At 29.8% G+C, this 27,246-nt stretch overlaps 5 non-coding genes and 10 pseudogenes across 5 annotated transcripts; all 15 read left to right on the top strand.

Annotated features, from left to right (window-relative positions):
* Positions 1–21,487: 21,487 nt before the first annotated feature.
* On the top strand, positions 21,488–21,606 carry LOC149693211 (5S ribosomal RNA; annotated as a pseudogene).
* A 135-nt stretch (positions 21,607–21,741) lies between these two features.
* On the top strand, positions 21,742–21,860 carry LOC149693210 (5S ribosomal RNA; annotated as a pseudogene).
* Positions 21,861–21,981: 121 nt separating this feature from the next.
* LOC149693209 (5S ribosomal RNA) lies at positions 21,982–22,100 on the top strand (annotated as a pseudogene).
* Positions 22,101–22,235: 135 nt separating this feature from the next.
* Positions 22,236–22,338, top strand: LOC149693208 (5S ribosomal RNA; annotated as a pseudogene).
* A 137-nt stretch (positions 22,339–22,475) lies between these two features.
* LOC149693207 (5S ribosomal RNA) lies at positions 22,476–22,594 on the top strand (annotated as a pseudogene).
* Positions 22,595–24,604: 2,010 nt separating this feature from the next.
* On the top strand, positions 24,605–24,723 carry LOC149693206 (5S ribosomal RNA). The gene has a single exon (XR_016383169.1). It is a non-coding gene; the product is annotated as a 5S ribosomal RNA (ribosomal RNA).
* A 137-nt stretch (positions 24,724–24,860) lies between these two features.
* Positions 24,861–24,963, top strand: LOC149693205 (5S ribosomal RNA; annotated as a pseudogene).
* A 122-nt stretch (positions 24,964–25,085) lies between these two features.
* Positions 25,086–25,204, top strand: LOC149693204 (5S ribosomal RNA). Its single transcript, XR_016383117.1, has one exon. It is a non-coding gene; the product is annotated as a 5S ribosomal RNA (ribosomal RNA).
* A 374-nt stretch (positions 25,205–25,578) lies between these two features.
* On the top strand, positions 25,579–25,697 carry LOC149693203 (5S ribosomal RNA). Its single transcript, XR_016383318.1, has one exon. It is a non-coding gene; the product is annotated as a 5S ribosomal RNA (ribosomal RNA).
* Positions 25,698–25,834: 137 nt separating this feature from the next.
* On the top strand, positions 25,835–25,937 carry LOC149693202 (5S ribosomal RNA; annotated as a pseudogene).
* Positions 25,938–26,059: 122 nt separating this feature from the next.
* Positions 26,060–26,178, top strand: LOC149693201 (5S ribosomal RNA). The gene has a single exon (XR_016383138.1). It is a non-coding gene; the product is annotated as a 5S ribosomal RNA (ribosomal RNA).
* Positions 26,179–26,315: 137 nt separating this feature from the next.
* LOC149693200 (5S ribosomal RNA) lies at positions 26,316–26,418 on the top strand (annotated as a pseudogene).
* Positions 26,419–26,540: 122 nt separating this feature from the next.
* LOC149693199 (5S ribosomal RNA) lies at positions 26,541–26,659 on the top strand. The gene has a single exon (XR_016383116.1). It is a non-coding gene; the product is annotated as a 5S ribosomal RNA (ribosomal RNA).
* A 134-nt stretch (positions 26,660–26,793) lies between these two features.
* On the top strand, positions 26,794–26,896 carry LOC149693198 (5S ribosomal RNA; annotated as a pseudogene).
* Positions 26,897–27,030: 134 nt separating this feature from the next.
* Positions 27,031–27,149, top strand: LOC149693197 (5S ribosomal RNA; annotated as a pseudogene).
* The last annotated feature ends 97 nt before the right edge of the window (positions 27,150–27,246 follow it).

Genomic DNA, 27,246 nt, shown 5'->3' with positions numbered 1-27,246 from the left:
TTAAAAAGTGTACCGAAAAAATCGCATGTTTTTTTTCTTCAAGATGCAAAATCCGTGACAACGATTTCTTATTGAAAATTGAATTTGAACAATTTTTTGAATGAATATCGTTATATTTGCTTGAATTAAAGCAAAAAGTACAAAAATAGTGGTTTCAGTGGTTATATTTTAAAATAGTGAAAAAATTCTCAAAATGTGCTTCTCTGGCCGAGAAACGTCGATTTTGAAAATGTTATTAAAAATCGAGGTGCATTTTTATTTATTGATCAATCGATATGAAATCACTTTTAATGAGTATTTTAAAGGTAAATAAGCTGAATTCGGTCAAAAATTTTTCCAGAAAAAAATTCATTAAAAAGTGTACCGAAAAAATCGCATGTTTTTTTTCTTCAAGATACAAAATCCGTGACAACGATTTCTTATTGGAAATTGAATTTTAACAGTTTTTTTGGATGAATATCGTTATATTTGCTTGAATTAAAGCAAAAAGTACAAAAATAATGGTTTCAGTGGTTATATTTTTAAATAGTGAAAAAATTCTCAAAATGTGCTTCTCTGGCCGAGAAACGTCGATTTTGAAAATGTTATTAAAACTCGAGGTACATTTTTATTTATTGATCAATCGATATGAAATCACTTTCAATGAGTATTTTATAGGTAAATAGGCTGAATTCGGTCAAAAATTTGTCCAGAAAAAAATTCATTAAAAAGTGTACCGAAAAAATCGCATGTTTTTTTTCTTCAAGATACAAAATCCGTGACAACGATTTCTTATTGGAAATTGAATTTTAACAGTCTTTTGGATGAATATCGTTATATTTGCTTGAATTAAAGCAAAAAATACAAAAATAAGGGTTTCAATGGTTATATTTTAAAATAGTGAAATAATTCTCAAAATGTTTTTCTCTGGCCGAGAAACGTCGATTTTGAAAATGTTATTAAAAATCGAGGTGCATTTTTATTTATTGATCAATCGATATGAAATCACTTTTAATGAGTATTTTATAGGTAAATAAGCTGAATTCGGTCAAAAATTTGTCCAGAAAAAAATGCATTCAAAAGTGTACCGAAAAAATCGCATGTTTTTTTTCTTCAAGATACAAAATCCGTGACAACGATTTCTTATTGGAAATTGAATTTTTACAGTTTTTTGGATGAATATCGTTATATTTGCTTGAATTAAAGCAAAAAGTACAAAAAAAATCGTTTCAGTGGTTATATTTGAAAATAGTGAAAAAAATTCTCAAAATGTGCTTCTCTGGCCGAGAAACGTCGATTTTGAAAATGTTATTAAAAATCGATTTTCATTTCTATTTATTGATCGATCGAGATGAAATCACTTTTAATGAGTATTTTATAGGTAATTTATTTGAATTCGGTCAAACATTTGTCCAGAAAAAAATGCATTAAAAAGTGTACCGAAAAATCGCATGTTTTTTTTCTTCAAGATGCAAAATCCGTGACAACGATTTCTTATTGAAAATTGAATTTGAACAGTTTTTTGAATGAATATCGTTATATTTGCTTGAATTAAAGCAAAAAGTACAATAATAGTGGTTTCAGGGGTTATATTTTAAAATAGTGAAAAAATTCTCAAAATGTGCTTCTCTGGCCGAGAGACGTCGATTTTGAAAATGTTATTAAAAATCGAGGTTCATTTTTATTTATTGATCAATCGAGATGAAATCACTTTTAATGAGTATTTTATAGGTAAATAGGCTGAATTCGGTCAAAAATTTGTCCAGAAAAAAATTCATTAAAAAGTGTACCGAAAAAATCGCATGTTTTTTTCTTCAAGATACAAAATCCGTGACAACGATTTCTTATTGGAAATTGAATTTTTACAGTTTTTTGGATGAATATCGTTATATTTGCTTGAATTAAAGCAAAAAGTACAAAAAAAATCGTTTCAGTGGTTATATTTGAAAATAGTGAAAAAAATTCTCAAAATGTGCTTCTCTGGCCGAGAAACGTCGATTTTGAAAATGTTATTAAAACTCGAGGTACATTTTTATATATTGATCAATCGATATGAAATCACTTTCAATGAGTATTTTATAGGTAAATAGGCTGAATTCGGTCAAAAATTTGTCCAGAAAAAAATTCATTAAAAAGTGTACCGAAAAAATCGCATGTTTTTTCTTCAAGATACAAAATCCGTGACAACGATTTCTTATTGGAAATTGAATTTTAACAGTTTTTTGGATGAATATCGTTATATTTGCTTGAATTAAAGCAAAAAGTACAAAAAAAATCGTTTCAGTGGTTATATTTGAAAATAGTGAAAAAAATTCTCAAAATGTGCTTCTCTGGCCGAGAAACGTCGATTTTGAAAATGTTATTAAAACTCGAGGTACATTTTTATATATTGATCAATCGATATGAAATCACTTTCAATGAGTATTTTATAGGTAAATAGGCTGAATTCGGTCAAAAATTTGTCCAGAAAAAAATTCATTAAAAAGTGTACCGAAAAAATCGCATGTTTTTTCTTCAAGATACAAAATCCGTGACAACGATTTCTTATTGGAAATTGAATTTTAACAGTTTTTTGGATGAATATCGTTATATTTGCTTGAATTAAAGCAAAAAATACAAAAATAATGGTTTCAATGGTTATATTTTAAAATAGTGAAAAAATTCTCAAAATGTGCTTCTCTGGCCGAGAAACGTCGATTTTGAAAATGTTATTAAAACTCGAGGTACATTTTTATTTATTGATCAATCGATATGAAATCACTTTCAATGAGTATTTTATAGGTAAATAGGCTGAATTCGGTCAAAAATTTGTCCAGAAAAAAATTCATTAAAAAGTGTACCGAAAAAATCGCATGTTTTTTTCTTCAAGATACAAAATCCGTGACAACGATTTCTTATTGGAAATTGAATTTTAACAGTTTTTTGGATGAATATCGTTATATTTGCTTGAATTAAAGCAAAAAATACAAAAATAATGGTTTCAGTGGTTATATTTTAAAATAGTGATAAAATTCTCAAAATGTTTTTCTCTGGCCGAGAAACGTCGATTTTGAAAATGTTATTAAAAATCGAGGTGCATTTTTATTTATTGATCAATCGATATGAAATCACTTTTAATGAGTATTTTATAGGTAAATAAGCTGAATTCGGTCAAAAATTTGTCCAGAAAAAAATGCATTCAAAAGTGTACCGAAAAAATCGCATGTTTTTTTTCTTCAAGATACAAAATCCGTGACAACGATTTCTTATTGGAAATTGAATTTTTACAGTTTTTTGGATGAATATCGTTATATTTGCTTGAATTAAAGCAAAAAGTACAAAAAAAATCGTTTCAGTGGTTATATTTGAAAATAGTGAAAAAAATTCTCAAAATGTGCTTCTCTGGCCGAGAAACGACGATTTTGAAAATGTTATTAAAACTCGAGGTACATTTTTATTTATTGATCAATCGATATGAAATCACTTTCAATGAGTATTTTATAGGTAAATAGGCTGAATTCGGTCAAAAATTTGTCCAGAAAAAAATTCATTAAAAAGTGTACCGAAAAAATCGCATGTTTTTTTTCTTCAAGATACAAAATCCGTGACAAAGATTTCTTATTGAAAATTGAATTTGAACAGTTTTTTGAATAAATATCGTTATTTTTGCTTGAATTAAAGCAAAAACTACAAAAATAGTGGTTTCAGTGGTTATATTTTAAAATAGTGAAAAAATTCTCAAAATGTGCTTCTCTGGCCGAGAAACGTCGATTTTGAAAATGTTATTAAAAATAAAGGTACATTTTTATTTATTGATCAATCGATATGAAATCACTTTTAATGAGTATTTTATAGGTAAATAAGCTGAATTCGGTCAAAAATTTGTCCAGAAAAAAATTCATTAAAAAGTGTACCGAAAAAATCGCATGTTTTTTTTCTTCAAGATACAAAATCCGTGACAACAATTTCTTATTGGAAATTGAACTTTAACAGTTTTTGGATGAATATCGTTATATTTGCTTGAATTAAAGCAAAAAGTACAAAAATAATGGTTTCAGTGGTTATATTTTAAAATAGTGAAAAAATTCTCAAAATGTGCTTCTCTGGCCGAGAAACGTCGATTTTGAAAATGTTATTAAAACTCGAGGTACATTTTTATTTATTAATCAGTCGATATGAAATCACTTTTAATGAGTATTTTATAGGTAAATAAGTTGAATTCGGTCAAAAATTTGTCCAGAAAAAAATTCATTAAAAAGTGTACCGAAAAAATCGCATGTTTTTTTTCTTCAAGATGCAAAATCCGTGTCAACGATTTCTTATTGAAAATTGAATTTGAACAGTTTTTTGAATGAATATCGTTACATTTGCTTGAATTAAAGCAAAAAGTACAAAAATAGTGGTTTCAGTGGTTATATTTTAAAATAGTGAAAAAATTCTCAAAATGTGCTTCTCTGGCCGAGAAACGTCGATTTTGAAAATGTTATTAAAAATCGAGGTACATTTTTATTTATTGATCAATCGATATGAAATCACTTTTAATGAGTATTTTATAGGTAATAAAGCTGAATTCGGTCAAAAATTTGTCCAGAAAATAATTCATTAAACAGTGTACCGAAAAAATCGCCTGTTTTTTTCTTCAAGATACAAAATCCGTGACAACGATTTCTTATTGGAAATTGAATTTTAGCAGTTTTTTGGATGAATATCGTTATATTTGCTTGAATTAAAGCAAAAAGTTCAAAAATAATGGTTTCAATGGTTATATTTTAAAATAGTGAAAAAATTCTCAAAATGTTTTTCTCTGGCCGAGAAACGTCGATTTTGAAAATGTTATTAAAAATCGAGGTTCATTTTTATTTATTGATTAATCGAAATGAAATCACTTTTAATGAGTATTTTATAGGTAATTTATTTGAATTCGGTCAAACATTTGTCCAGAAAAAAATGCATTAAAAAGTGTACCGAAAAAATCGCATGTTTTTTTTCTTCAAGATACAAAATCCGTGACAAAGATTTCTTATTGAAAATTGAATTTGAACAGTTTTTTGAATGAATATCGTTATTTTTGCTTGAATTAAAGCAAAAAGTACAAAAATAGTGGTTTCAGTGGTTATATTTTAAAATAGTGAAAAAATTCTCAAAATGTGCTTCTCTGGCCGAGAAACGTCGATTTTGAAAATGTTATTAAAAATCGATTTTCATTTTTATTTATTGATCGATCGAGATGAAATCACTTTTAATGAGTATTTTATAGGTAATTTATTTGAATTTTGTCAAACATTTGTCCAGAAAAAAATGCATTAAAAAGTGTACCGAAAAATCGCATGTTTTTTTCTTCAAGATGCAAAATCCGTGACAACGATTTCTTATTGAAAATTGAATTTGAACAGTTTTTTGAATGAATATCGTTATATTTGCTTGAATTAAAGCAAAAAGTACAATAATAGTGGTTTCAGGGGTTATATTTTAAAATAGTGAAAAAATTCTCAAAATGTGCTTCTCTGGCCGAGAAACGTCGATTTTGAAAATGTTATTAAAACTCGAGGTACATTTTTATTTATTAATCAGTCGATATGAAATCACTTTTAATGAGTATTTTATAGGTAAATAAGTTGAATTCGGTCAAAAATTTGTCCAGAAAAAAATTCATTAAAAAGTGTACCGAAAAAATCGCATGTTTTTTTTCTTCAAGATGCAAAATCCGTGTCAACGATTTCTTATTGAAAATTGAATTTGAACAGTTTTTTGAATGAATATCGTTACATTTGCTTGAATTAAAGCAAAAAGTACAAAAATAGTGGTTTCAGTGGTTATATTTTAAAATAGTGAAAAAATTCTCAAAATGTGCTTCTCTGGCCGAGAAACGTCGATTTTGAAAATGTTATTAAAAATCGAGGTACATTTTTATTTATTGATCAATCGATATGAAATCACTTTTAATGAGTATTTTATAGGTAATAAAGCTGAATTCGGTCAAAAATTTGTCCAGAAAATAATTCATTAAACAGTGTACCGAAAAAATCGCCTGTTTTTTTCTTCAAGATACAAAATCCGTGACAACGATTTCTTATTGGAAATTGAATTTTAGCAGTTTTTTGGATGAATATCGTTATATTTGCTTGAATTAAAGCAAAAAGTACAAAAAAAATCGTTTCAGTGGTTATATTTGAAAATAGTGAAAAAAATTCTCAAAATGTGCTTCTCTGGCCGAGAAACGTCGATTTTGAAAATGTTATTAAAAATCGAGGTTCATTTTTATTTATTGATCAATCGAAATGAAATCACTTTTAATGAGTATTTTATAGGTAATTTATTTGAATTAGGTCAAACATTTGTCCAGAAAAAAATGCCTTAAAAAGTGTACCGAAAAAATCGCATGTTTTTTTTCTTCAAGATACAAAATTCGTGACAAAGATTTCTTATTGAAAATTGAATTTGAACAGTTTTTTGAATGAATATCGTTATTTTTGCTTGAATTAAAGCAAAAACTACAAAAATAGTGGTTTCAGTGGTTATATTTTAAAATAGTGAAAACATTCTCAAAATGTGCTTCTCTGGCCGAGAAACGTCGATTTTGAAAATGTTATTAAGAATAAAGGTACATTTTTATTTATTGATCAATCGATATGAAATCACTTTTAATGAGTATTTTATAGGTAAATAAGCTGAATTCGGTCAAAATTTTGTCCAGAAAAAAATTCATTAAAAAGTGTACCGAAAAAATCGCATGTTTTTTTTCTTCAAGATACAAAATCCGTGACAACGATTTCTTATTGAAAATTGAATTTGAACAGTTTTTTGAATGAATATCGTTACATTTGCTTGAATTAAAGCAAAAAGTACAAAAATAGTGGTTTCAGTGGTTATATTTTAAAATAGTGAAAAAATTCTCAAAATGTGCTTCTCTGGCCGAGAAACGTCGATTTTGAAAATGTTATTAAAAATCGAGGTTCATTTTTATTTATTGATCAATCGAGATGAAATCACTTTTAATGAGTATTTTATAGGTAAAAGATGCTGAATTCGGTCAAAAATTTGTCCAGAAAAAAATGCATTCAAAAGTGTACCGAAAAAATCGCATGTTTTTTTTCTTCAAGATGCAAAATCCGTGTCAACGATTTCTTATTGAAAATTGAATTTGAACAGTTTTTTGAATGAATATCGTTACATTTGCTTGAATTAAAGCAAAAAGTACAAAAATAGTGGTTTCAGTGGTTATATTTTAAAATAGTGAAAAAATTCTCAAAATGTGCTTCTCTGGCCGAGAAACGTCGATTTTGAAAATGTTATTAAAAATCGAGGTACATTTTTATTTATTGATCAATCGATATGAAATCACTTTTAATGAGTATTTTATAGGTAATAAAGCTGAATTCGGTCAAAAATTTGTCCAGAAAATAATTCATTAAACAGTGTACCGAAAAAATCGCCTGTTTTTTTCTTCAAGATACAAAATCCGTGACAACGATTTCTTATTGGAAATTGAATTTTAGCAGTTTTTTGGATGAATATCGTTATATTTGCTTGAATTAAAGCAAAAAGTTCAAAAATAATGGTTTCAATGGTTATATTTTAAAATAGTGAAAAAATTCTCAAAATGTTTTTCTCTGGCCGAGAAACGTCGATTTTGAAAATGTTATTAAAAATCGAGGTTCATTTTTATTTATTGATTAATCGAAATGAAATCACTTTTAATGAGTATTTTATAGGTAATTTATTTGAATTCGGTCAAACATTTGTCCAGAAAAAAATGCATTAAAAAGTGTACCGAAAAAATCGCATGTTTTTTTTCTTCAAGATACAAAATCCGTGACAAAGATTTCTTATTGAAAATTGAATTTGAACAGTTTTTTGAATGAATATCGTTATTTTTGCTTGAATTAAAGCAAAAAGTACAAAAATAGTGGTTTCAGTGGTTATATTTTAAAATAGTGAAAAAATTCTCAAAATGTGCTTCTCTGGCCGAGAAACGTCGATTTTGAAAATGTTATTAAAAATAAAGGTACATTTTTATTTATTGATCAATCGATATGAAATCACTTTTAATGAGTATTTTATAGGTAAATAAGCTGAATTCGGTCAAAAATTTGTCCAGAAAAAAATTCATTAAAAAGTGTACCGAAAAAATCGCATGTTTTTTTTCTTCAAGATACAAAATCCGTGACAACAATTTCTTATTGGAAATTGAACTTTAACAGTTTTTGGATGAATATCGTTATATTTGCTTGAATTAAAGCAAAAAGTACAAAAATAATGGTTTCAGTGGTTATATTTTAAAATAGTGAAAAAATTCTCAAAATGTGCTTCTCTGGCCGAGAAACGTCGATTTTGAAAATGTTATTAAAACTCGAGGTACATTTTTATTTATTGATCAATCGATATGAAATCACTTTCAATGAGTATTTTATAGGTAAATAGGCTGAATTCGGTCAAAAATTTGTCCAGAAAAAAATTCATTAAAAAGTGTACCGAAAAAATCGCATGTTTTTTTCTTCAAGATACAAAATCCGTGACAACGATTTCTTATTGGAAATTGAATTTTAACAGTTTTTTGGATGAATATCGTTATATTTGCTTGAATTAAAGCAAAAAATACAAAAATAATGGTTTCAGTGGTTATATTTTAAAATAGTGATAAAATTCTCAAAATGTTTTTCTCTGGCCGAGAAACGTCGATTTTGAAAATGTTATTAAAAATCGAGGTGCATTTTTATTTATTGATCAATCGATATGAAATCACTTTTAATGAGTATTTTATAGGTAAATAAGCTGAATTCGGTCAAAAATTTGTCCAGAAAAAAATGCATTCAAAAGTGTACCGAAAAAATCGCATGTTTTTTTTCTTCAAGATACAAAATCCGTGACAACGATTTCTTATTGGAAATTGAATTTTTACAGTTTTTTGGATGAATATCGTTATATTTGCTTGAATTAAAGCAAAAAGTACAAAAAAAATCGTTTCAGTGGTTATATTTGAAAATAGTGAAAAAAATTCTCAAAATGTGCTTCTCTGGCCGAGAAACGACGATTTTGAAAATGTTATTAAAACTCGAGGTACATTTTTATTTATTGATCAATCGATATGAAATCACTTTCAATGAGTATTTTATAGGTAAATAGGCTGAATTCGGTCAAAAATTTGTCCAGAAAAAAATTCATTAAAAAGTGTACCGAAAAAATCGCATGTTTTTTTTCTTCAAGATACAAAATCCGTGACAAAGATTTCTTATTGAAAATTGAATTTGAACAGTTTTTTGAATAAATATCGTTATTTTTGCTTGAATTAAAGCAAAAACTACAAAAATAGTGGTTTCAGTGGTTATATTTTAAAATAGTGAAAAAATTCTCAAAATGTGCTTCTCTGGCCGAGAAACGTCGATTTTGAAAATGTTATTAAAAATAAAGGTACATTTTTATTTATTGATCAATCGATATGAAATCACTTTTAATGAGTATTTTATAGGTAAATAAGCTGAATTCGGTCAAAAATTTGTCCAGAAAAAAATTCATTAAAAAGTGTACCGAAAAAATCGCATGTTTTTTTTCTTCAAGATACAAAATCCGTGACAACAATTTCTTATTGGAAATTGAACTTTAACAGTTTTTGGATGAATATCGTTATATTTGCTTGAATTAAAGCAAAAAGTACAAAAATAATGGTTTCAGTGGTTATATTTTAAAATAGTGAAAAAATTCTCAAAATGTGCTTCTCTGGCCGAGAAACGTCGATTTTGAAAATGTTATTAAAACTCGAGGTACATTTTTATTTATTAATCAGTCGATATGAAATCACTTTTAATGAGTATTTTATAGGTAAATAAGTTGAATTCGGTCAAAAATTTGTCCAGAAAAAAATTCATTAAAAAGTGTACCGAAAAAATCGCATGTTTTTTTTCTTCAAGATGCAAAATCCGTGTCAACGATTTCTTATTGAAAATTGAATTTGAACAGTTTTTTGAATGAATATCGTTACATTTGCTTGAATTAAAGCAAAAAGTACAAAAATAGTGGTTTCAGTGGTTATATTTTAAAATAGTGAAAAAATTCTCAAAATGTGCTTCTCTGGCCGAGAAACGTCGATTTTGAAAATGTTATTAAAAATCGAGGTACATTTTTATTTATTGATCAATCGATATGAAATCACTTTTAATGAGTATTTTATAGGTAATAAAGCTGAATTCGGTCAAAAATTTGTCCAGAAAATAATTCATTAAACAGTGTACCGAAAAAATCGCCTGTTTTTTTCTTCAAGATACAAAATCCGTGACAACGATTTCTTATTGGAAATTGAATTTTAGCAGTTTTTTGGATGAATATCGTTATATTTGCTTGAATTAAAGCAAAAAGTTCAAAAATAATGGTTTCAATGGTTATATTTTAAAATAGTGAAAAAATTCTCAAAATGTTTTTCTCTGGCCGAGAAACGTCGATTTTGAAAATGTTATTAAAAATCGAGGTTCATTTTTATTTATTGATTAATCGAAATGAAATCACTTTTAATGAGTATTTTATAGGTAATTTATTTGAATTCGGTCAAACATTTGTCCAGAAAAAAATGCATTAAAAAGTGTACCGAAAAAATCGCATGTTTTTTTTCTTCAAGATACAAAATCCGTGACAAAGATTTCTTATTGAAAATTGAATTTGAACAGTTTTTTGAATGAATATCGTTATTTTTGCTTGAATTAAAGCAAAAAGTACAAAAATAGTGGTTTCAGTGGTTATATTTTAAAATAGTGAAAAAATTCTCAAAATGTGCTTCTCTGGCCGAGAAACGTCGATTTTGAAAATGTTATTAAAAATCGATTTTCATTTTTATTTATTGATCGATCGAGATGAAATCACTTTTAATGAGTATTTTATAGGTAATTTATTTGAATTTTGTCAAACATTTGTCCAGAAAAAAATGCATTAAAAAGTGTACCGAAAAATCGCATGTTTTTTTCTTCAAGATGCAAAATCCGTGACAACGATTTCTTATTGAAAATTGAATTTGAACAGTTTTTTGAATGAATATCGTTATATTTGCTTGAATTAAAGCAAAAAGTACAATAATAGTGGTTTCAGGGGTTATATTTTAAAATAGTGAAAAAATTCTCAAAATGTGCTTCTCTGGCCGAGAAACGTCGATTTTGAAAATGTTATTAAAACTCGAGGTACATTTTTATTTATTAATCAGTCGATATGAAATCACTTTTAATGAGTATTTTATAGGTAAATAAGTTGAATTCGGTCAAAAATTTGTCCAGAAAAAAATTCATTAAAAAGTGTACCGAAAAAATCGCATGTTTTTTTTCTTCAAGATGCAAAATCCGTGTCAACGATTTCTTATTGAAAATTGAATTTGAACAGTTTTTTGAATGAATATCGTTACATTTGCTTGAATTAAAGCAAAAAGTACAAAAATAGTGGTTTCAGTGGTTATATTTTAAAATAGTGAAAAAATTCTCAAAATGTGCTTCTCTGGCCGAGAAACGTCGATTTTGAAAATGTTATTAAAAATCGAGGTACATTTTTATTTATTGATCAATCGATATGAAATCACTTTTAATGAGTATTTTATAGGTAATAAAGCTGAATTCGGTCAAAAATTTGTCCAGAAAATAATTCATTAAACAGTGTACCGAAAAAATCGCCTGTTTTTTTCTTCAAGATACAAAATCCGTGACAACGATTTCTTATTGGAAATTGAATTTTAGCAGTTTTTTGGATGAATATCGTTATATTTGCTTGAATTAAAGCAAAAAGTACAAAAAAAATCGTTTCAGTGGTTATATTTGAAAATAGTGAAAAAAATTCTCAAAATGTGCTTCTCTGGCCGAGAAACGTCGATTTTGAAAATGTTATTAAAAATCGAGGTTCATTTTTATTTATTGATCAATCGAAATGAAATCACTTTTAATGAGTATTTTATAGGTAATTTATTTGAATTAGGTCAAACATTTGTCCAGAAAAAAATGCCTTAAAAAGTGTACCGAAAAAATCGCATGTTTTTTTTCTTCAAGATACAAAATTCGTGACAAAGATTTCTTATTGAAAATTGAATTTGAACAGTTTTTTGAATGAATATCGTTATTTTTGCTTGAATTAAAGCAAAAACTACAAAAATAGTGGTTTCAGTGGTTATATTTTAAAATAGTGAAAACATTCTCAAAATGTGCTTCTCTGGCCGAGAAACGTCGATTTTGAAAATGTTATTAAGAATAAAGGTACATTTTTATTTATTGATCAATCGATATGAAATCACTTTTAATGAGTATTTTATAGGTAAATAAGCTGAATTCGGTCAAAATTTTGTCCAGAAAAAAATTCATTAAAAAGTGTACCGAAAAAATCGCATGTTTTTTTTCTTCAAGATACAAAATCCGTGACAACGATTTCTTATTGAAAATTGAATTTGAACAGTTTTTTGAATGAATATCGTTACATTTGCTTGAATTAAAGCAAAAAGTACAAAAATAGTGGTTTCAGTGGTTATATTTTAAAATAGTGAAAAAATTCTCAAAATGTGCTTCTCTGGCCGAGAAACGTCGATTTTGAAAATGTTATTAAAAATCGAGGTTCATTTTTATTTATTGATCAATCGAGATGAAATCACTTTTAATGAGTATTTTATAGGTAAAAGATGCTGAATTCGGTCAAAAATTTGTCCAGAAAAAAATGCATTCAAAAGTGTACCGAAAAAATCGCATGTTTTTTTTCTTCAAGATGCAAAATCCGTGTCAACGATTTCTTATTGAAAATTGAATTTGAACAGTTTTTTGAATGAATATCGTTACATTTGCTTGAATTAAAGCAAAAAGTACAAAAATAGTGGTTTCAGTGGTTATATTTTAAAATAGTGAAAAAATTCTCAAAATGTGCTTCTCTGGCCGAGAAACGTCGATTTTGAAAATGTTATTAAAAATCGAGGTACATTTTTATTTATTGATCAATCGATATGAAATCACTTTTAATGAGTATTTTATAGGTAATAAAGCTGAATTCGGTCAAAAATTTGTCCAGAAAATAATTCATTAAACAGTGTACCGAAAAAATCGCCTGTTTTTTTCTTCAAGATACAAAATCCGTGACAACGATTTCTTATTGGAAATTGAATTTTAGCAGTTTTTTGGATGAATATCGTTATATTTGCTTGAATTAAAGCAAAAAGTTCAAAAATAATGGTTTCAATGGTTATATTTTAAAATAGTGAAAAAATTCTCAAAATGTTTTTCTCTGGCCGAGAAACGTCGATTTTGAAAATGTTATTAAAAATCGAGGTTCATTTTTATTTATTGATTAATCGAAATGAAATCACTTTTAATGAGTATTTTATAGGTAATTTATTTGAATTCGGTCAAACATTTGTCCAGAAAAAAATGCATTAAAAAGTGTACCGAAAAAATCGCATGTTTTTTTTCTTCAAGATACAAAATCCGTGACAAAGATTTCTTATTGAAAATTGAATTTGAACAGTTTTTTGAATGAATATCGTTATTTTTGCTTGAATTAAAGCAAAAAGTACAAAAATAGTGGTTTCAGTGGTTATATTTTAAAATAGTGAAAAAATTCTCAAAATGTGCTTCTCTGGCCGAGAAACGTCGATTTTGAAAATGTTATTAAAAATAAAGGTACATTTTTATTTATTGATCAATCGATATGAAATCACTTTTAATGAGTATTTTATAGGTAAATAAGCTGAATTCGGTCAAAAATTTGTCCAGAAAAAAATTCATTAAAAAGTGTACCGAAAAAATCGCATGTTTTTTTTCTTCAAGATACAAAATCCGTGACAACAATTTCTTATTGGAAATTGAACTTTAACAGTTTTTGGATGAATATCGTTATATTTGCTTGAATTAAAGCAAAAAGTACAAAAATAATGGTTTCAGTGGTTATATTTTAAAATAGTGAAAAAATTCTCAAAATGTGCTTCTCTGGCCGAGAAACGTCGATTTTGAAAATGTTATTAAAACTCGAGGTACATTTTTATTTATTAATCAGTCGATATGAAATCACTTTTAATGAGTATTTTATAGGTAAATAAGTTGAATTCGGTCAAAAATTTGTCCAGAAAAAAATTCATTAAAAAGTGTACCGAAAAAATCGCATGTTTTTTTTCTTCAAGATGCAAAATCCGTGTCAACGATTTCTTATTGAAAATTGAATTTGAACAGTTTTTTGAATGAATATCGTTACATTTGCTTGAATTAAAGCAAAAAGTACAAAAATAGTGGTTTCAGTGGTTATATTTTAAAATAGTGAAAAAATTCTCAAAATGTGCTTCTCTGGCCGAGAAACGTCGATTTTGAAAATGTTATTAAAAATCGAGGTACATTTTTATTTATTGATCAATCGATATGAAATCACTTTTAATGAGTATTTTATAGGTAATAAAGCTGAATTCGGTCAAAAATTTGTCCAGAAAATAATTCATTAAACAGTGTACCGAAAAAATCGCCTGTTTTTTTCTTCAAGATACAAAATCCGTGACAACGATTTCTTATTGGAAATTGAATTTTAGCAGTTTTTTGGATGAATATCGTTATATTTGCTTGAATTAAAGCAAAAAGTACAAAAAAAATCGTTTCAGTGGTTATATTTGAAAATAGTGAAAAAAATTCTCAAAATGTGCTTCTCTGGCCGAGAAACGTCGATTTTGAAAATGTTATTAAAAATCGATTTTCATTTCTATTTATTGATCGATCGAGATGAAATCACTTTTAATGAGTATTTTATAGGTAATTTATTTGAATTTTGTCAAACATTTGTCCAGAAAAAAATGCATTAAAAAGTGTACCGAAAAATCGCATGTTTTTTTCTTCAAGATGCAAAATCCGTGACAACGATTTCTTATTGAAAATTGAATTTGAACAGTTTTTTGAATGAATATCGTTATATTTGCTTGAATTAAAGCAAAAAGTACAATAATAGTGGTTTCAGGGGTTATATTTTAAAATAGTGAAAAAATTCTCAAAATGTGCTTCTCTGGCCGAGAAACGTCGAATTTGAAAATGTTATTAAGAATAAAGGTACATTTTTATTTATTGATCAATCGATATGAAATCACTTTTAATGAGTATTTTATAGGTAAATAAGCTGAATTCGGTCAAAATTTTGTCCAGAAAAAAATTCATTAAAAAGTGTACCGAAAAAATCGCATGTTTTTTTTCTTCAAGATACAAAATCCGTGACAACGATTTCTTATTGAAAATTGAATTTGAACAGTTTTTTGAATGAATATCGTTACATTTGCTTGAATTAAAGCAAAAAGTACAAAAATAGTGGTTTCAGTGGTTATATTTTAAAATAGTGAAAAAATTCTCAAAATGTGCTTCTCTGGCCGAGAAACGTCGATTTTGAAAATGTTATTAAAAATCGAGGTTCATTTTTATTTATTGATCAATCGAGATGAAATCACTTTTAATGAGTATTTTATAGGTAAAAGATGCTGAATTCGGTCAAAAATTTGTCCAGAAAAAAATGCATTCAAAAGTGTACCGAAAAAATTGCTTGTTTTTTCTTCAAGATTCAAAATCCGTGACAACGATATCTTATTGGAAATTGAATTTTAACAGTTTTTTGGATGAATATCGTTATATTTGCTTGAATTAAAGCAAAAAGTACAAAAAAAAATGGTTTCAGTGGTTATATTTGAAAATAGTGAAAAAATTCTCAAAATGTGCTTCTCTGGCCGAGAGACGTCGATTTTGAAAATGTTATTAAAAATCGAGGTTCATTTTTATTTATTGATCAATCGAGATGAAATCACTTTTAATGAGTATTTTATAGGTAGTTAAGCTGAATTCGGTCAAAAATTTGTCCAGAAAAAAATGCCTTAAAAAGTGTACCGAAAAAATCGCATGTTTTTTTTCTTCAAGATACAAAATCCGTGACAACTATTTCTTATTGGAAATTGAATTTTAACAGTTTTTTGGATATATATCGTTATATTTGCTTGAATTAAAGCAAAAAGTACAAAAATAGTGGTTTCAGGGGTTATATTTTAAAATAGTGAAAAAATTCTCAAAATGTGCTTCTCTGGCCGAGAAACGTCGATTTTGAAAATGTTATTAAGAATAAAGGTACATTTTTATTTATTGATCAATCGATATGAAATCACTTTTAATGAGTATTTTATAGGTAAATAAGCTGAATTCGGTCAAAATTTTGTCCAGAAAAAAATTCATTAAAAAGTGTACCGAAAAAATCGCATGTTTTTTTTCTTCAAGATACAAAATCCGTGACAACGATTTCTTATTGAAAATTGAATTTGAACAGTTTTTTGAATGAATATCGTTACATTTGCTTGAATTAAAGCAAAAAGTACAAAAATAGTGGTTTCAGTGGTTATATTTTAAAATAGTGAAAAAACTCTCAAAATGTGCTTCTCTGGCCGAGAAACGTCGATTTTGAAAATGTTATTAAAAATCGAGGTTCATTTTTATTTATTGATCAATCGAGATGAAATCACTTTTAATGAGTATTTTATAGGTAAAAGATGCTGAATTCGGTCAAAAATTTGTCCAGAAAAAAATGCATTCAAAAGTGTACCGAAAAAATTGCTTGTTTTTTCTTCAAGATTCAAAATCCGTGACAACGATATCTTATTGGAAATTGAATTTTAACAGTTTTTTGGATGAATATCGTTATATTTGCTTGAATTAAAGCAAAAAGTACAAAAAAAAATGGTTTCAGTGGTTATATTTGAAAATAGTGAAAAAATTCTCAAAATGTGCTTCTCTGGCCGAGAGACGTCGATTTTGAAAATGTTATTAAAAATCGAGGTTCATTTTTATTTATTGATCAATCGAGATGAAATCACTTTTAATGAGTATTTTATAGGTAGTTAAGCTGAATTCGGTCAAAAATTTGTCCAGAAAAAAATGCCTTAAAAAGTGTACCGAAAAAATCGCATGTTTTTTTTCTTCAAGATACAAAATCCGTGACAACTATTTCTTATTGGAAATTGAATTTTAACAGTTTTTTGGATATATATCGTTATATTTGCTTGAATTAAAGCAAAAAGTACAAAAATAATGGTTTCAATGGTTATATTTTAAAATAGTGAAAAAATTCTCAAAATGTTTTTCTCTGGCCGAGAAACGTCGATTTTGAAAATGTTATTAAAAATCGAGGTTCATTTTTATTTATTGATCAATCGAAATGAAATCACTTTCAATGAGTATTTTATAGGTAATTAATTTGAATTCGGTCAAACATTTGTCCAGAAAAAAATTCATTAAAAAGTGTACCGAAAAAATCGCATGTTTTTTTTCTTCAAGATACAAAATCCGTGACAACGATTTCTTATTGAAAATTGAATTTGAACAGTTTTTTGAATGAATATCGTTATATTTGCTTGAATTAAAGCAAAAAGTACAAAAATAGTGGTTTCAGTGGTTATATTTTAAAATAGTGAAAAAATTCTCAAAATGTGCTTCTCTGGCCGAGAAACGTCGATTTTGAAAATGTTATTAAAAATCGAGGTTCATTTTTATTTATTGATCAATCGAGATGAAATCACTTTTAATGAGTATTTTATAGGTAAAAGATGCTGAATTCGGTCAAAAATTTGTCCAGAAAAAAATGCATTCAAAAGTGTACCGAAAAAATTGCTTGTTTTTTCTTCAAGATTCAAAATCCGTGACAACGATATCTTATTCGAAATTGAATTTTAACAGTTTTTTGGATGAATATCGTTATATTTGCTTGAATTAAAGCAAAAAGTACAAAAAAAAATGGTTTCAGTGGTTATATTTGAAAATAGTGAAAAAATTCTCAAAATGTGCTTCTCTGGCCGAGAGACGTCGATTTTGAAAATGTTATTAAAAATCGAGGTTCATTTTTATTTATTGATCAATCGAGATGAAATCACTTTTAATGAGTATTTTATAGGTAGTTAAGCTGAATTCGGTCAAAAATTTGTCCAGAAAAAAATGCCTTAAAAAGTGTACCGAAAAAATCGCATGTTTTTTTCTTCAAGATACAAAATCCGTGACAACTATTTCTTATTGGAAATTGAATTTTAACAGTTTTTTGGATATATATCGTTATATTTGCTTGAATTAAAGCAAAAAGTACAAAAATAATGGTTTCAATGGTTATATTTTAAAATAGTGAAAAAATTCTCAAAATGTTTTTCTCTGGCCGAGAAACGTCGATTTTGAAAATGTTATTAAAAATCGAGGTTCATTTTTATTTATTGATCAATCGAAATGAAATCACTTTCAATGAGTATTTTATAGGTAATTAATTTGAATTCGGTCAAACATTTGTCCAGAAAAAAATGCATTAAAAAGTGTACCGAAAAAATCGCATGTTTTTTTTCTTCAAGATACAAAATCCGTGACGATTTCTTATTGAAAATTGAATTTGAACAGTTTTTTGAATGAATATCGTTACATTTGCTTGAATTAAAGCAACAAGTACAAAAATAGTGGTTTCAGTGGTTATATTTTAAAATAGTGAAAAAATTCTCAAAATGTGCTTCTCTGGCCGAAAAACGTCGATTTTGAAAATGTTATTAAAAATCGAGGTTAATTTTTATTTATTGATCAATCGAGATGAAATCACTTTTAATGAGTATTGTTATGGAGGGATATGAAAAAAGCAAACATGTTTTCTTTTTGTTATTGTTTTAAAAAGATGAAGGTTAATTTGTCTCACTTAATTTAAATTCGAATTATTAACTAGCACTCTCGGCAACGGCCATATCACGCTTAAAAAACCGGTTCTCGTCCCATCACCGAAGTTAAGCAGCGTCGAGCGCAGTCAGTACTACCCAGATAGCAAATTAACGTTGATTTAAAGTAGATTTTTGGTGCCAATGTTTTGAAAACGTTTCACGTGTACTTCACACGTAAGAATAACGTTTATTTTTGGTACATAAGTTACCTCAAGATGTTTAGGATTTTCTGAACGTCAATAACACGTATTTACAAGGTGATAATTAAAGCGTTTATTTCAGGTCTACATGTTACGTTTGCAACACGTTTGGGAATGGTTTTCAATTGGCCGTTAGTTTAGCGTTATTACTGTATGTTTCGGCAACGTTGTTATCACGTTTATAGAAATTGATAAATAAAGCGTTTATTTCAGGTCTACATGTTATGTTGGCAACACGTTTTGGAATGGTGTTCAATTGGCCGTTGGTTTAGCGTTGTTACTGTATGTTTTGGCAACGTTGTTAAAACGTTTATACAAGAGCGTTTATTTCAGAAATATATGTTACGTTCGTAACACGTTTGAGAATAGTGTTCAATTGACCGTTAGTTTAGCGTTATTACTGTATATTTGGGCAACGTTGTTAAAACGATTATACAAAGTGATAACTAATACGTTTATTTTAGGTTAAATTCACGTTTCGAAATGGTGTTAAGTGGAATGTTAGTTTTGCGTTTTTGATTTAAGTTTCGAGAAAGTTGTAAATACATTTATACAAAAGCTTTATTTTCAAGTCTTTATAAGAAGTTCGTTCACAACACGCGTGAAAATGGTTTTAAATGACCCTTAATTTTGCCTTATTACTGTACGTTTCGGAAACGTTGATATTTCGTACATGTCTTGAGCTGGTCTTTCGTCTATACCGCATAGACACCAATCTGCAACATTAGCTTGTCGTTAGGGTTAAAATGTACGAGGCGAGCGTCTATGGTTACGAGAAACGTCTAGCCCCCGATGGCAGGGCTTTCGCCAAATGTTCACGCAATTGCATTTTTTCTTATCCGCCTATTTAGGAATCAATCTCCTTATATACCCTAAATTTACAAAAATTCTTAAAATGGTGTTCACTAGAAGTCAAACATTAAAAATAGCTATGTTTAAAATGATTTTAGGAATAAAGTTTCTTAAGTCGACTTAACTATAATTAAGGTAAAATAGTGACGATTGAAATAATTTATATCATTCATATAACCCTAATTATTTAAGAAAAGCCTCTTTCATCGGAAAGACATCCGTCAAATATATATATAGAACGAGTAATGAAGTTGGAACTCAACGCATTTCATAGTTAATATGAAGCGAGTAATTAAGACGTTTTCCCATTGAAATACTAATCATGGGAACTCTTTTCAAAGTTAGTAAGGGACTTATGACATTGTTGAGAAGTCGATTTAGGATAGAGACGGTTGGTTTTTTTCACAATCAACAACGAAAGCCGTAGTAGGAATTAGAGCTTATTTAAAAAACTGTTGACATGTAATGCATAGGCCTGAGCTATAAATTTTTATAATTATAAGAAGTTTTCAGTTTCTACTCCTCGGTTAATACTCCCTTATTGCTTTTTTCCCTTGTATTGGCGTGAATAGAACTCTTACAAAACTGTAATTTTTTCGTTTTTGCTAAATATAAAATGAAAATATGGTAAATATGTTTCGGCATTACTATTATTTTAGTAGTTGTATAGCTATAAAGCTTTGTTTCGTTTCAAAACTCCAAGAAAATCGTTTAATTTTAATATTTCAAAAGCCTTGTTTTCTTTTGATTTAGCTATACTACATTTATACATAACAACTGAAAACTAGTCATTGCTGTGATATTGGTTCGGATTGCATTTATAAATGAAAATGCCGAAGCTAATACTGGCAATGTTTCGGTTCCACTTTGAGAACACGAGTTAAATAATTACACAGGTGCTATTAACTAATTAACCACATTCAACTAACTTATTACACACGTTCAACTAACTTATTATAAACGTTTAAATAAACAAATTTACACGTTCAATTAACTTATTTCACACGTTCAATTATTGTCTTTAACATTTTTAAAATTAAACTAATTCGCACGCTCAAATATCTTATTAGACGCCTCAGTTAACGAATTTCAAACTTGAAATGTCTTATTAAACGCGTTCAATTTATTTAAAACACAGGTTCAATTAACTTATTAAACTCGTGTAATTTACTTATTAAATACGTGTAATTTTCTTATTAAACACGTGTAATTTACTTATTAAACACGTGTAATTTACTTATTAAACACGTTAAACCAACGTTATACACAGATTCAACTAACATAAAAAACACATTAAACTTATTTTTGTGCACGTTCGATTAAGTTGTTACACTCGTTCAATTAACTTTTGAGACACGTTGGATAAACTTATTACATACGTTCAAATAACCCTAAAAATAAACCTAATTGGAACCGTTCAACACACGATTTATGAACGTTAACCTACTTTAAAATACACGTTTTTAAAACGAGAAATAAACGAGATTTCTCATGTATTTGCGACAAAATAAACACGTTTGTAAACACCGTGTTTCAAGGTGACATGATCACCGTTTTAAAAACGTTAATACACACTTTTATTCAATGCTACGTTTAAACGTTGTGTCATCGTGAATTTGCTACCTGGGTAGGGAGGGAGACCACTTAGGAACACTGTTTGCCGTTAGCTTTTTCACTTTTTTTGTCTTTTAAATGCCAATAGAGATGAAAAAAGCAAACATATTTTCTTTTTGTTATTGTTTTAAAAAGATAAAGGTTAATTTGTCTCACTTAATTTAAATTCGAATTATTAACTAGCACTCTCGGCAACGGCCATATCACGCTGAAAACACCGGTTCTAGTCCTATCACCGAAGTTAAGCAGCGTCGAGGGCAGTCAGTACTTGGGAGGGAGAACACTTAGGAACACTGCGTGCCGTTGGTTTTTACTTTTTTTTCCACTTTTAAATTCCAATAGATATGAAAAAAGCAAACATATCTTCTTTTTGTTATTGTTTTATAAAGATGAAGGTTAATTTGTCTCACTTAATTTAAATTCGAATTATTAACTAGCACTCTCGGCAACGGCCATATCGCGCTGAAAACACCGGTTCTAGTCCTATCACCGAAGTTAAGAAGCGTCGAGCGCAGTCAGTGCTTGGGAGGGAGACCACTTAGGAACACTGCGTGCCGTTGGCTTTTTCACTTTTTTTCCTCTTTTAAATTCCATCAGATATGAAAAAAGCAAACATATCTTCTTTTTCTTATTGATTTATAAAGATGAAGGTTAATTAAATTCAAATTATTAAAAAGCACTCTCGGCAACGGCCATATCACGCTGCAAACACCGGTTCTCGTCCGATCACCGAAGTTAAGCAGCGTCGAGCGCAGTCAGTACTTGGGAGGGAGAACACTTAGGAACACTGCGTGCCGTTGACTTTTTCACCTTTTTTTCCTCATTTAAATTCCTATAGATATGAAAAAAGCAAACATTTTCTTTTTGTTATTGTTTTAAAAAGATGAAGGGCAATTTGTCTCACTTAATTTAAATTCGAATTATTATCTAGCACTCTCGGCAACGGCCATATCACGCTGAAAACACCGGTTCTCGTCGGATCACCGAAGTTAAGCAGCGTCGAGCGCAATCAGTACTTGGAAACTCTGCGTGCCGTTGGCTTTCAAACTTTTGTTTCGTCTTTTAAATTTCATCAGATACGAAAAAAGCAAACATATTTTCTTTTTGTTATTGTTTTAAAAAGATGAAGGTTAATTTGTTTCACTTAATTTAAATTCGAATTATTATCTAGCACTCTCGGCAACGGCCATATCACGCTGAAAACACCGGTTCTCGTCCGATCACCGAAGTTAAGCAGCGTCGAGCGCAGTCAGTACTTGGGATGGAGACCACTTAGGAACACTGCGTGCCGTTGGCTTTTTCACTTTTTTTTCCTCTTTTAAATTCCTATAGATATGAAAAAAGCAAACATATTTTCTTTTTGTTATTGTTTTAACAAGTTGGGAAAACCAAAATATTACCTCTCCGTGTCGAGAAGATTATATAAACTTAAGTATCCAATGAAAACGTCGACCTTTTTGCCCTCATCCTTTCCCGCGCTTTGCGCTTCCGCATTTCATCCTTACTCTCAACATTATCTAATTTACATTATCTTACAAACAAAAATCAAATACTCACAAAAAGAAGTGGCAAAAACCTGCTGGCTCTTTACAACCACTTAATTTGACTAAATATCCAATTTCCAACAACATTAATATACCGGTAGTTTAATTGACAACCTACTAGCATCGAAATTCTCATTAAGAATGGCTCCCGCGGATAAAAAAGACCAATTTTCAACTAGGTGGGCGTTATCTCATTAGATTTGAAAAATATCATTTGTCTTTTTTACCAATGCCTAACCGTTTGGATTTTTTTAAAGCAATCTTAGCATAAAAAAATAGATGTTTTATATTCTTATTAAGAATAAAACAAGAGGATAAAAATGGTCTGTCCTCTCGTATTTTTTAAGCTTTTATCATGATTACTCTATACAACAGTAACAAGGAGTATAAACCCATTAGTGGAAGCAGTATTTTTTTTCGAAACAATTTCGCTTACGTTTATCCTCTCTAGACTTCGCTAAAAACGTATTACTCCTACGTAAAATATTAATAGACAGGCAAGGATTCATACCGTAAAAGAAGGAGCGCAATATTATCCATATTTTCATTTCATATACAGAGAAAAGAAATTATTATGTTTTTGAGAGGAGCTTCCCATTTTTGTTGTTGTTTTGAAAAATATATCGCAATGCACGGGCCTTGATAAATAAAGGAGGCAATGAATGAAATATATCACAATGCACGCGCCTTGATAGATATAGGAGGCAATGAATGAAATATATCACAATGCACGGGCCTTGAAAGATATAGGAGGCAATGAAGGAAATATATCGCATGCACGGGCCTTGGTAGATATAGGAGGCAATGATAATCTCTCTCTTTGCACGAGAGGTTTATCTTTAATAATTAAATAAATATAATTATTTTTAATTATTTTAATCTTCAATAATTAACATTAATAATAGTTAAATCGTTTAAAATAAAGTTATACCTATTATCATCTCAAACGTTGCTAATATTGACGTTTAAAGTGAAGGGTACCCCTCTTGCCCGCTTTCTTCAGATTTTGGGGTATATATACGATTCGTTTCCATTATAATAGTAAGGAAAAAGCGCAATTGCGAAAACCTTTGGTGGCGATCCCACCTTAGGGAGGCTAGACGTTTCTCGTAACCCTAGCTGATCGCCGCGTATATCCTAAAACCAAACGATGATAATGGAGTAGAAGCCAATGATACAGATTTGTGTCTATGTGGAATAGACGGAAGACCAGTGGATGGTGGTGTTAGAAGCCAATGATACAGATTGGTGTCTATGTGGAGTAGACGGAAGACTAGTGGATGGTGGTGTTTAGGAGCCAGTATGTACAGACTGGTGTCCAAGTGGGATGGACAAAGACCAGCAGAAGATGGTGGTGATTAGAAGCCAGTATGTACAGACTGGTGTCCAAGTGGAATGGACGAAGACCAGAAGATGGTGGGGTGATTAGAAGCCAGTAAGTACAGACTGGTGTTCGTGTGGGATGGACAAAGACCAGAAGATGGTGGTGTGAGAACTCAAGTAGAGGAGCTATTTCCGTGACTGTGAAAGCAGTTCGGAAATGGCGAACACGTTTGCTCCGATACGCAAACTGCGAACGCGGTCACGTGGGTGTAACAACGGACAGACAGACACACAGACAGACACACACACACACACACAGACAGACACACACACAGACACGGCCGTTACAGAACCTCTCCTGGACTACGTCACACGGAGAGGTAAAAAGATGGTCAATTTGTCTCACTTAATTTAAATTCGAATTATTATCTAGCACTCTCGGCAACGGCCATATCACGCTGAAAACACCGGTTCTCGTCCGATCACCGAAGTTAAGCAGCGTCGAGCGCAGTCAGTACTTGGGAGGGAGACCACTTAGGAACACTGCGTGCCGTAGGCTTTTTCACTTTTTTTTCCTCTTTTAAATTCCAATAGATATGAAAAAAGCAAACATATTTTCTTTTTGTTATTGTTTTAAAAAGATGATGGTTAATTTGTCTTACTTAATTTAAATTCGAATTATTATCTAGCACCCTCGGCAACGGCCATATCACGCTGAAAACACCGGTTCTCGTCCGATCACCGAAGTTAAGCAGCGTCGAGCGCAGTCAGTACTTGGAAACTTTGCGTGCCGTTGGTTTTTTCACTTTTATTTCCTCTTTTAAATTCCATCAGATATGAAAAAAGCAAACATATCTTCTTTTTCTTATTGATTTATAAAGATGAAGGTTAATTAAATTCAAATTATTAAATAAAACTCTCGGCAACGGCCATATCACGCTGCAAACACCGGTTCTCGTCCGATCACCGAAGTTAAGCAGCGTCGAGCGCAGTCAGTACTTGGGAGGGAGACCACTTAGGAACACTGCGTGCCGTTGACTTTTTCACCTTTTTTTCCTCTTTTAAATTCCTATAGATATGAAAAAAGCAAACATATTTTCTTTTTGTTTTTGTTTTAAAAAGATGAAGGTCAATTTGTCTCACTTAATTTAAATTCGAATTATTATCTAGCACTATCGGCAACGGCCATATCACGCTGAAAACACCGGTTCTCGTCGGATAACCGAAGTTAAGCAGCGTCGAGCGCAGTCAGTACTTGGAAACTCTGCGTGCCGTTGGCTTTCAAACTTTTGTTTCCTCTTTTAAATTTCATCAGATACGAAAAAAGCAAACATATTTTCATTTTGTTATTGTTTTAAAAAGATGGTCAATTTGTCTCACTTAATTTAAATTCGAATTATTATCTAGCACTCTCGGCAACGGCCGTATCACGCTGAAAACACCGGTTCTCGTCCGATCACCGAAGTTAAGCAGCGTCGAGCGCAGTCAGTACTTGGGAGGGAGACCACTTAGGAGCACTGCGTGCCGTTGGCTTTTTCACTTTTTTTTCCTCTTTTAAATTCCAATAGATATGAAAAAAGCAAACATATTTTCTTTTTGTTATTAATTTAAAAAGATGATGGTTAATTTGTCTTACTTAATTTAAATTCGAATTATTATCTAGCACTCTCGGCAACGGCCATATCACGCTGAAAACACCGGTTCTCGCCCGATCACCGAAGTTAAGCAGCGTCGAGCGCAGTCAGTACTTGGAAACTTTGCGTGCCGTTGGTTTTTTCAGTTTTATTTCCTCTTTTAAATTCCATCAGATATGAAAAAAGCAAACATATCTTCTTTTTCTTATTGATTTATAAAGATGAAGGTTAATTAAATTCAAATTATTAAATAAAACTCTCGGCAACGGCCATATCACGCTGCAAACACCGGTTCTCGTCCGATCACCGAAGTTAAGCAGCGTCGAGCGCAGTCAGTACTTGGGAGGGAGACCACTTAGGAACACTGCGTGCCGTTGGCTTTTTCACTTTTTTTTCCTCTTTTAAATTCCAATAGATATGAAAAAAGCAAACATATTTTCTTTTTGTTATTGTTTTAAAAAGATGATGGTTAATTTGTCTTACTTAATTTAAATTCGAATTATTATCTAGCACTCTCGGCAACGGCCATATCACGCTGAAAACACCGGTTCTCGTCCGATCACCGAAGTTAAGCAGCGTCGAGCGCAGTCAGTACTTGGAAACTTTGCGTGCCGTTGGTTTTTTCACTTTTATTTCCTCTTTTAAATTCCATCAGATATGAAAAAAGCAAACATATCTTCTTTTTCTTATTGATTTATAAAGATGAAGGTTAATTAAATTCAAATTATTAAATAAAACTCTCGGCAACGGCCATATCACGCTGCAAACACCGGTTCTCGTCCGATCACCGAAGTTAAGCAGCGTCGAGCGCAGTCAGTACTTGGGAGGGAGACCACTTAGGAACACTGCGTGCCGTTGACTTTTTCACGTTTTTTTCCTCTTTTAAATTCCTATAGATATGAAAAAAGCAAACATATTTTCTTTTTGTTATTGTTTTAAAAAGATGGTCAATTTGTCTCACTTAATTTAAATTCGAATTATTATCTAGCACTCTCGGCAACGGCCATATCACGCTGAAAACACCGGTTCTCGTCGGATCACCGAAGTTAAGCAGCGTCGAGCGCAGTCAGTACTTGGAAACTCTGCGTGCCGTTGGCTTTCAAACTTTTGTTTCCTCTTTTAAATTTCATCAGATACGAAAAAAGCAAACATATTTTCTTTTTGTTATTGTTTTAAAAAGATGGTCAATTTGTCTCACTTAATTTAAATTCGAATTATTATCTAGCACTCTCGGCAACGGCCGTATCACGCTGAAAACACCGGTTCTCGTCCGATCACCGAAGTTAAGCAGTGTCGAGCGCAGTCAGTACTTGGGAGGGAGACCACTTAGGAACACTGCGTGCCGTTGGCTTTTTCACTTTTTTTTCCTCTTTTAAATTCCTATAGATATGAAAAAAAGCAAACATATTTTCTTTTTGTTATTGTTTTAAAAAGATGAAGGTCAATTT

Source organism: Phalangium opilio, unplaced genomic scaffold, assembly GCF_054372755.1.
Source record: "Phalangium opilio isolate 3A_F unplaced genomic scaffold, DU_Popi_V2 ptg000024l_1, whole genome shotgun sequence".
NCBI classification, from domain to species: Eukaryota; Metazoa; Arthropoda; class Arachnida; order Opiliones; family Phalangiidae; genus Phalangium; species Phalangium opilio.
Note: the sequence above shows the minus strand (reverse complement) of the source record. Positions and strands in the feature narration are given on the sequence as shown.